The following is an 11092-nucleotide window of genomic DNA, read 5'->3' as shown; positions in this document are numbered from 1 at the left end:
TCAGCCAGAAAATACCTGAAATCATAAAAAAAATACACAAACTCATAGTAAAGTCCAGAAATGTGAATTTAACATAAAAACTAATGAAAACATCCCTAAAAGTAACTAGATCCTACTAAAAACATACTAAAAACAATGCCAAAAAGTGTATAAATTATCCGCTCATCAGGGGACTATGGCATATTATATATCAAATCGAAGCCCCGGACGTTAACTTTCCAACGCAATTGGAATCGCGTCGTTTGGACCTCTGTAGCTAAAGTTATAGCTATTTGAGTGCGAAGAGGTCAGGCTGGACAGCTTAGCAGTTTCTCCAACTTCTTGTATTCCTTCCACTTTTGCATGCTTCCTTTCCATCCTCTGAGCCATTCCTCCCCTGTAATCTCTGAAAACACTTAACAACACACATATCAAAGCATCTAATGATAATAAGAGAGGATTAATAATAAGCAAATATAAGATCAAAGAAGCATGTTTTCAATCATAGCACAAAATCAGGAAGAAAATATAAAACCATGCAAATATTATGAATAAGTGGGTAAAGAGTTGATAAAATTCACTCAATTGAGCACAAGATAAACTATAAAATAGTGGTTTATCAACCTCCCCACACTTAAACATTAGCATGTCCTCATGCTAAGCTCAAGAGAAGCTATAAAGATGAAGAGGAATGGTAGAATGCATGAAATGCAACCTATCTGTATGAATGCAACTACATGCAAAATGTTTCTACCTACTTGGTTAAAAATAAATAAGTTCTCCAAGACAAACATAAATCAGATTTTACTAATTCAAATTATACAATAAAGGACAAGTAAACTTGTAAGAAGATAGCTAATGAAAGCAGGGAACATAGAATCAAGCACTGAACCCTCACTGGTAGTGTATATCACTCTTACTCTAAGGTGTCTAGGGTCAATCACTCTACTCTTCTCTAGTCATGCTTTCTAAACCTTGTTTTTCATCTAACTAATCAACAATATTTAATATACCAATGCAAACATCATGAGGTCTTTTTCAAGGTTGTAATGGGGCTAAGGTACGGGTAAAGGTATATATACGGCTAAGTGAGCTTTATAAATTGAATCTTTAATTAACCTAAGCTCTCACCTAATATACATATACTCTATATACTTTTAAATTCATGCCTAGCTACCCATAATTCTCACTTTTGTATAATTCCCATACTCATGTACCAAATTTTTCTTTAATTTTTATCACATGTGCATTGATCTTTTATTAAACTTAATATTGGGGTAATTTGTCCCCTTATTTACTTATTTATTGAGTATTTTTGGATTTTTCTCTTTTTCTCTTTTTTTTATAGAGAAAGAAACATAACTTATCAATGCACATGGATTTTCTATTATTTTTCTATTTTGGTTTTTCATGAGTAGGTTCCCAAATTCCTGATATTCAAATAAATTAGAAACATTATACTTTTCCTTTATTAACACATGTTCCCACAGTTTCCCCACACTTAATTAACACACTATCTTAAGCTAACCAAAGATTCAATTAGGATAATTAATTTATTTTCCGCTTAAGGCTAGTGATGTGGTAAGATATAGAACAAATGGGGATTTCAAGGCTCAAAGTGGCTGACATGGGTGATTTAAAGGGTAGGCTTATTTGAGATAAGTGAGCTAAAATCAAATAATGGCCTCAATCATATGCAAGCATGTAAATAAACTAAATATTGGACATATAGACTGAAACAAAGTAAAGATCACAATTATAGAGAAGTAAACACACAAGAATAAAATATTTATGGTTAAATAATGTAACCATGTAAATAAGCTCAAAATCTCACATGTTGTGTGTTCTTTGGCTCAAAAACCATGTTCCAAATACAACTTTAAACAAATTTAACAAAAAAATTTTTCAATTTAAATTAGTGAAAATTTTCAAAAATAGGGTCTTTAGAAGAATTTTATTACTTTAACCAAGTAGTAACTAGATGCATAAAATCAAACAAATATGCAAATGCAACAACTAATTTAACAAAGAAAATTAAACATTGGTGCTAAAATATGAAGTGACTAACCCATGGAAGTCGGTATCGACCTCCCCACACTTAAAGATTGCACCATCCTCGGTGCATGCTGAGATGTGCAGGTGGACGGGCTGTTCCAACTGATGCTTTTTTTCAAGGATTGTGATGATGGACTTATTTGTCTCCCCATGTAAACGTCTTCTGGTTCCCTTCCGGGTGGCCATCCTGAAAGAGAAAAGGGATTTTTTCAAGGATTGTGCTGATGTACTTGTTTGTCTCCCCATGTAAACGTCTTCCGGTTCCCTTCCGGGTGGCCATCCTGAAAGAAAAAGGGAAGAAGAGTAACCCAGAAATAGAGATAAGAAAATAAAAGTGGGTTAATGCCAAATGATAAGGGTCTCATTTACATGGAAGCTTCAACATGTAAGTGAGAAAACAATAGAAGCCATGGCATACCAGTGGTGCAAAATTGCAACAATGGAGAAGAGAGTGGAGAAAGTGAGATAATATAAATTCATGTCAATGCAAAAAGTAATACAGGTATAAAAGATTGGCATTGATTTAAATAATATTACATAACCAGAATAAAACAAGTCATAAGCACCAAGATAATACCAGAAAAGATATAACAGTTGAATAAGAATATTTGAACACCAATAGAAAAAAAAAATATGCAATGAATGGAAGTATGCAAATAAATAAAATAAAATAAAATAAAAGATAAGAAGAATGAGAAGGGAAAGAAGGGAAGAAGAAGTAAGTAAGAAAGGAGGGAGGAAAAATTAGGATTGGAAGAGAAAAGATAAGATATTTGGCAAATTAGGATAAGCTGTGCGGCGCAAGCGACGCGGTCGCGTGGGGCACGCTGTCGCGTGGCTTGCGCTTAAACTGATTGACGCGGTCGCGTCGGTCACGCGGTCGCGTAACCCGTTTTATGCTACTGGCGCGAGGGCAGCCTCGCTCTCGCACAACTCTCTGTTCAAAAATCATTAATTGCCAAATATTGGGTGACGCGATCGCATGGGGCATGCGATCGCGTGAGTGGGCTTTCAGAAGGATATGACGTGGCCGCGTGGGGCACGCGGTCGCGTGAGATGGACTGCGCGTCCAGCGCCAGTCCAGCACCATTCTAGCACAACTTTCGGCTGTGCACCATTATTACGTCGAAATCTTGGTCACGCGGCCGCGTGGGGCACGCGGTCGCGTGAGAGACCATTATTCCCATATGACGCGGTCGCGTGGGACGATTTGTGCCATTGGCACGCCTCCAGCCACACTCCAGCGTGACTCTCTGTTCGTTTTTATTTTTTCCCCTCTCCTTACGACGCGGACGCGGCGCTGATGCGGTCGCGTCGCGTGGCTTTTTTTTTTTTGCGCATGAAAAATGCAGAATGCAATGATTAATGTGAATGCTATGCATGATCCCAGGTTTAATAAAACAAAATAAAACTCAAAAACAAAACTAGATAAAATTAAAAGTGTAATAAGAAGGATCATACCATGGTGGGTTGTCTCCCACCTAGAACTTTTGGTTAAAGTCCTTAAGTTGGACATTGGAAGGGCTTCCTGTTATGGTGGCTTGTGTTTAAATTCATCCAGAAATCTCCACTAATGATTGGAATGCCAATAGCCTCCGGGGTCCCATACTAGGCATGTAAAGCTTCTGAGCAGCTTCAGACAAATTTTTAGGCTCCCGGGATGATGAATGTCAGAATAGATTCCAAGATCCCAAGCTTTGCTATTAAATCCACCTCCGTCTTGATCTATATGTTTCCATCCGGGTGGTTTAAAAAGTAAAATCTTACCATAGTGACCAAACGTTCTCCGTGATCCATGCAATTGAGCATGATACCAATCCGTGTACTTTGAGGTGAAGCGTGGAACCTTATTGAACCTTGTGCACCAGCTCTGAGTACGAGCCATTTCCCTCTTACTCTTAAAGCCGCAAAGAGCTCTAAGCTGGCCATCTGTTTCAAGTAAACCATATTCAAGTGAATAAGTAAAGTTAATGGTTAAGAATTGTACCCACTTGAAGCTTGTATTAGGTGGTAATGGCCTTGTGATAGGTGTTTCCGATGGTTCTGTAAGTTCTACTCCCTTGTGCTCTTCTGTGAATTCCTCCACTTCCTTGCAAGGTTCTACAATTGTATCTGTGCTCGGGTCAAGGTCTTCTATGTCTTCCTCATCACTTGAGTCATAGATTGGAGGTTGAGAGAAATCTACCTCCGCATCATCTTCATATTCACTTGGGAAAGATTCTTCGATCTCAGAGAATTCACTTGCGGATGTAAGTTCGTTACTAAGAGAAATTGACTTGTGACTACCATCATCAAGGGAATTTGTGTCCTGGGTTATTCTGTCTGATTCTTCATAAACAACTTGCCTTGGAGGTTGTACAATATCCTCCTTAGCATTAACTGTAGCGTCCCTGACGGAGTTCTTCTCAGTTTTGGATTCCCATGGAGGTTCAGCATCTCCTAGATCTTCAACCAACTCTTCTTCTTGAACAATGACAGCTTCTTCTACTTGTTCTAGTACGAATTCATTCTCTGTCTTGTCCACTGGAGTCTCTAGTATTTCTTTCATGCTACGCTCTTCATCGGGCTGTCCACATGGAGCTGTGGTTGATCCTTGTATATTTAAGCGCCTAGTAGCCCATTGAATTAGTGCTTGCTCCAGCTGTTGAACGGTTGTTTGCTAAGAGAAGTCCTAAATCCTAATCCTAATCCTAAGAGAGAGAGAGGAGAGAACCTCTCTCAAACTTAATTTAAATCATGGAAAGTGAAAATTGGCGAGCTCCCCCTGAATGGATGCGTTCCCCCACTTTATAGCCTCAAATCTGTGCTTCATGGGCCAAAAACTGGGTCAGAAATAGCCCAGAAATCGCCCGCTGCGTATTCTGGTACGTTCAGGTCGCGGACAAGTGACGCGGAGGCGTCGTCCACGCGGCCGCGCGGATTGAAGTTCGCAGATGCGACGCGTCCGCGTGGATCACGCGTTCGCGTTTTCTAGCGTCAGGGCGACTATGACATATTATATATCAAATCGAAGCCCCGGACGTTAGCTTTTCAACGCAATTGGAACCGCGTCGTTTGGACCTTTGTAGCTAAAGTTATAGCTGTTTGAATGCAAAGAGGTCAGGCTGGACAGCTTAGCAGTTTCTCCAACTTCTTGTATTCCTTCCACTTTTGCATGCTTCCTTTCCATCCTCTGAGCCATTCCTGCCCTGTAATCTCTGAAAACACTTAACACACATATCAAGGCATCTAATGGTAATAAGAAAGGATTAATAATAAGCAAATATAAGATCAAAGAAGCATGTTTTCAATCATAGCACAAAATCAGGAAGGAAATATAAAACATGCAAATATTATGAATATGTGGGTAAAGAGTTGATAAAATCCACTCAATTGAGCATAAGATAAACCATAAAATAGTGGTTTATCAGCCGCAAACATAAAAAATTTCACAGAAAAGCATAATCTGTTGAGGCATCTCATCCCTCTTGGATATATTACCAAACCTTTGGCATGGAGAACAAAATTTACAAAATTCAGCAACGTCTTTAAAAACAGTAGGCCACCAGAATCCACAGTCTAGAATTTTTCTAGCTGTTCTTTGAGGGCCAAAATGTCCTCCACTCTCAGATGATTAGCAGGCCTCTAAAATGGACTGGAATTCTGATTGAGGCACACACTGTCTAATTACCTGGTCAGCACCACACCTCCACAAATATGGATCATCCCATATAAAATATTTAGACTCACTTTTCAGCTTGTCTCTTTGATGCTTAGTGAAATTTGGAGGAAAAGTGTGGCTAACTAGATAATTAGCTACAGGTGCATACCAAGGAACTATCTCAGATACCGCATGTAAGCTATCAAATGAGAAATTATCATTTATAGGAGTGGAATCATCCTTAATGTCCTCAAGGCGACTCAAGTGGTCAGCTACTAGATTCTGGTTACCACTTCTATCCTTGATTTCTAAATTAAATTCTTGCAGCAACAGTATCCAACGTATTAGTCTTGGTTTGGACTCCTTTTTAGCTAATAGATATTTTAGAACTACATGGTCTGAGTACACTACTACCTTAGTACCAAGTAAATAGGCTCAAAATTTATCCAGATAAAAAACAATAGCAAGAAGCTCTTTTTCAGTAGTAGTGTAATTAGATTTAGCAGCATCTAAAGTCTTGGATGCATAAGCAGTTACAAAAGGATCCTTACCTTCGCGCTGAGCCAGCGCCGCTCCTACTGCATGATTGGAAGCATCACACATGATTTCAAATGGCTGGCTCCAGTCTGGTCCTCTTATAATTGGAGCTTGAGTTAGAGCGATCTTCAGCTTATCAAATGCCTGCATACAATCCTTACTGAACTCGAACTCAATATCTTTCTGTAGCAATCTGGATAAAGGCACTGCTACCTTACTGAAGTCCTTAATGAATCTCCTGTAAAAACCTGCGTGGCCAAGGAACGAACGGACTTCCCTCATGGAGGAGGGGTAAGGTAAACTAGAAATGACATTCACCTTTGCTGGATCTACAGAAATACCAGTATTAGACACAACATGTCCTAGTACAATTCTTTGTTTTACCATAAAGTGACATTTTTCAAAATTTAACACAAAGTTTGTACTAACACACCTGTCTACTACTTTAGATAAACTATCCAAGCAAAGGATAAATGAATCACCATATATGCTAAAGTCATCCATAAAAACTTCCATACAGTTCTCAATGAGATCAGAGAAAAGACTCATCATGCATCTTTGAAAAATAGCAGGTGCATTACACAAGTCGAAAGGCATTCTTTTATAAGCATAAGTTCCAAAGGGGCATATAAAAGTGGTATTCTTTTGATCTTCAGGAGCTATATGAATTTGAAAGTAGCCTGTATAGCCATCTAAAAAACAATAATGAGATTTACCTGACAGGCGATCAAGCATTTGATCAATGAATGGCAAGGGGTAATGATCCTTGCGAGTGGCTTGGTTGAGACGCCTATAGTCAATGAAAACTCTCCATGAATTCTACACTCTAGTTGTCAGGAGCTCTCCGTGCTCATTCTTTATTGTTGTGACTCCAGACTTCTTAGGCACTACTTGTAATGGGCTAACTCATTCACTGTCTGAGATGGGGTAAATGATATCTGCTTCAAGTAGCCTGGTCACTTCCTTCTTGACAACTTCCAAGATGGTGGGATTCAATCTTCTTTGTGGCTGACGGATAGGCTTTGCTTCCTCTTCTAAGAATATTCTATGCTCACAAACTTGGAGACTGATGCCTACTATATCCGCCAAACTCCATCCAATTGCTTTCTTATGTTTTCTCAGCACACTGAGCAGTTGCTCCTCTTGTTGAGAGGTAAGTTCCTTTGCAATGATAACTGGAAACTTCTGCTCGTCCTCAAGGTAAGCATACTTGAGGTGTGGTGGGAGGGGCTTTAATTCTAATTTCTACTCATAGCTAGGCTCTGGATCATCCGAGGCTGGTGATAATGGTAAAGGGTTCTTATTATTTTCAGAAAGTGTCCCCACACTTGGACCTTGCTCCATGTGCTTCTCTTCCATTTCTTCTTGGTGAACTTCAGCTACAGTTTCATCAATAATGTCGCACTGGAAGATAGAATGATCTTCCAGAGGGTGCTTCATAGCTTCATTTAAACTGAAACTTACTGTTCTGCCATCTATCTCAAAGGAGTAAGTTCCTGAGAATGCATCCAGCTTGAACTTTGAGGTCTTCAGGGATGGTCTTCCAAGCAGGATTGATGATGGTCTTCCTGAGTCATTAAGGGGCATTTCCAGGATATAGAAGTCAATGGGAAATGTGAGCCCCTTAATGCTCACTAATACATCTTCAGCAATTCCGACTACTGTAATAATGCTTTTATCTGCTAACACAAAACGAGCTGCCGACCTTTTTAAGGGAGGGAGCCTCAAAGTATCATATATAGACAAAGGCATTATACTAACACACGCTCTTAAGTCACACATGCAGTTAGAAAATATTACACCTCCAATGGTACAGTTAACCATACATGGACCTAGATCACTACATTTTTCAGGTATACCCCCCATTAAAGAAGATATAGAACTACATAAAAGAATAGTTTCTAATTCATTAATTTTATCTTTATGTATGCACAAATCTTTTAGAAACTTCGCATATTTAGGTACCTGCTGAATAACATCAAAAAGGGAAATAATTACCTCGACCTTTTTGAATATCTCTACCATTTTGGGATCAAGTTCCATATGCTTTCTGGGCTTCTTTGCAATGTGTGGAAATGGGATAGGAGGGGTGTTACTTGCAGCTTTTGTATCCTTTGATGTTTCATTCTGTGGTGGAGCTGCTTCTTCTTAAACTATGTTTTGCAGGTCCTCTTCCTCTTCAGCATCTTCCACTTCCACCATATCCCCAGCTGGGACGTGTTTTGGTGAGCTTGGCTTCTCATGGTTCCATTCTTACAGTGTGGTTTTGGACCTTAAAGTGATGGCATTGATGCCACCTTTTGGATTAGGTAGGGGTTGAGAAGGAATTCCACTGGAGTTTGAAGGTTGGTTAGTGAAATTATGTGATGAATCTAATCGGGAGACGAGAGCTTGTAAAGTGGCAGTCATACCATTTAAAGTAGAGTTCAGCTGCGCTTGCATGTCTTGTTGCCCTTGTGCAAGAGAACTGAGCATCTTGTCATTTGATAAGGAATTGGAGTAAGTGATCTGAGGAACCTGCTGTTGGTTTTGCTGGGGTCCTTGGGGCTGTCTTAGGTGAGGTGCTCTGTAAGGTTGGTTCTGATTCTGCTGTCTGTTGTTATTATTGTTATTCCACCTCTGGTTTCCATTGTTGTCTCTGCCTCCTCTATTATAGTTGTCCCTCCAACCTTGGTTGGAGTTGTCTTGCCATCCTTGGTTATAGTTTCCACCTTGGTTGTAGTTGCCACCCTGTTGATTGTATCCTTGATTTGGGTGGTCATAGAAGTTATGTGATGCGCATAAACTAGTTATGCTACGATTTAGGAAATTGCACGATCGGCAAAATTCCTTCCGGCAAGTGCACCGGTTATCGTCAAGTAAAAACTCACAATAGAGTGAGGTCGAATCCCACAAGGATTGGTTGAGTGAGCAATTCGGATTAGAAGTGTGTTCTAGTTGAGCGGAATCAAGATTTAGATGAGAATAAGTAGCCTAAGATGCCTTGGCATCACAACACCAAACTTAATCCTTGCTTGTCCCCAAGCAAGTTCTGAATTATTGAGAAGAAAGAATGAAACAGAAAGTAAATTCATTAGCCATATCAGTAAGTAATTAACATTGATTAATGGGGTGTTCATGCAGAAAGTTGTTGCAGCATCACTTTATTGTTTTTTAGGTAAGAATGTCACTTTTTATGTTTCCACTAAAACACTGCTTATGGCCTCTTGTTATTCACATATCCTTGGCAAGTTTCTTTTCTTTGTTTTTCTTTTTCTTTGAGCTTATTTGCTCCTTGTTGCTCAGTGTCATGTGTTGCACAAGCCTTTGGCATTTTCTTTTTCTTATCAGTGCACTACACATATCCACTACAGGCATTTTAGTTCACATTTCTTCTTGAGACATTGGTACCCAGCACCTCTTTGTGTACTAAATGTTTTGTATTTAGGTTGCTCTTGATAATGGACCTTTGGTTGATAATGAGTGGCTGCCACAGTGTTGTCTTCCTATTGGAGCTGCAGACATTCATCAGTATAATGACTATAATCAGCACAGATCCCGCACACTCTTTGTGGAACCAACTGTTGGCTTTGCTGTGGTGGGGAAGGCTGAGCTTTATGTGTTTGTTGTTGGTTTAACTGCATCTGTTTCAGTAGGTTGGTCATTTCACATATACTTTGGGTAAGAGCAGTAGTTTTAACACTAGAGGAAATCTCTGCAACAGCTTTTGAGTGGCTACGCCTCTGCATGTGATTCCTAGTGGACTCAGCTAAGTCGCTGATCAGTTGCCATGCTTCATCTGCGGTCCTGTACTTTTTCAGGGAACCATTACTAGCACCATCCAGTGTAGTCTTATCCTGGGGGTTCATGCCTTGAGTGAAGTAGCTGATCAATACTAGTCTATCAATCATGTGATGGGGGCATGCGTCCAGTAGATTCTTGAAGTGCTCCCAGTATTCGTAGAGAGTCTCAGATTCGCCCTAAACAATCATTGAAATCTCTTTCCTCAATCTATCAGTAACTTCAGCTGGAAAGTGTTTTTCCAAAAATTCTCTTCTAAGCGTATCCTAGTTAGTAACATTTGCTTCAGGTTGGGTGTAGTACCATTCCCTCGCTTTTCCCTCAAGAGAAAACGGGAAAGCGGTTAATAGAATAGAGGTTTCATCTGCACCATGACGCCTAACAGTAGAACAGGCTATTTGGAAATCCCTAAGGTGCTTAATAGGCTCTTGATTAGGTAAGCCATGAAACTTGGGCATCAAGTTGATTAGTGCAGTCTTCAGTTCAAAATCTGCAGCCAGATTTGGACGACGCACTTGATATGGTTGCAGTGTAAAATCTGGAGCTCCAGCTTCTTGGAGAGTAATCCTCCTAAGTGCTGCCATGTTACCTGCACGTGAATCAACTGAATCAGTAGTAAATGAGCTTGTCTCGCTCTCAGATGGCGGTTCAGATTCACCCTCAGATGAGACTGGTGAATTGATAACAATCACTTCACCACCCTCAGAGGCTAACCGACGTCGAGCTCGCCTAATACGTGAAAGAGTTCTTTCAATTTCAGGATCAAAAGCGGCTAAGCTCGGATCAGGAAATGAACGCGTCATTCAATGAGAAAGACATATAGCTCATGGTAGCAAAATAAAAAAAATTAAAATATGCAAATAAAATAAAAATATGTACACTAATTAATAATCTAGCACACTATTGCAACTCCTCGGCAACGGCGCCAAAAATTGATGGTGGAGGAAATCGACGAGTTAAGAAATTTAATATACAAAATGCGTTGCAAGTACAGTTCTTAACCAACTGAGATCCGCCTTCTCAATTTAAAAGGGGTTGTCACAAAAATTAAAATTAAAAATACTGGGAGTATGAGTCCCAGGTCGTCTCCCAACGAGTTGC

The sequence above is a fragment of the Arachis ipaensis genome, chromosome B02 (genome assembly GCF_000816755.2).
Source record: "Arachis ipaensis cultivar K30076 chromosome B02, Araip1.1, whole genome shotgun sequence".
Lineage (NCBI taxonomy): Eukaryota > Viridiplantae > Streptophyta > Magnoliopsida > Fabales > Fabaceae > Arachis > Arachis ipaensis.
Note: the sequence above shows the minus strand (reverse complement) of the source record.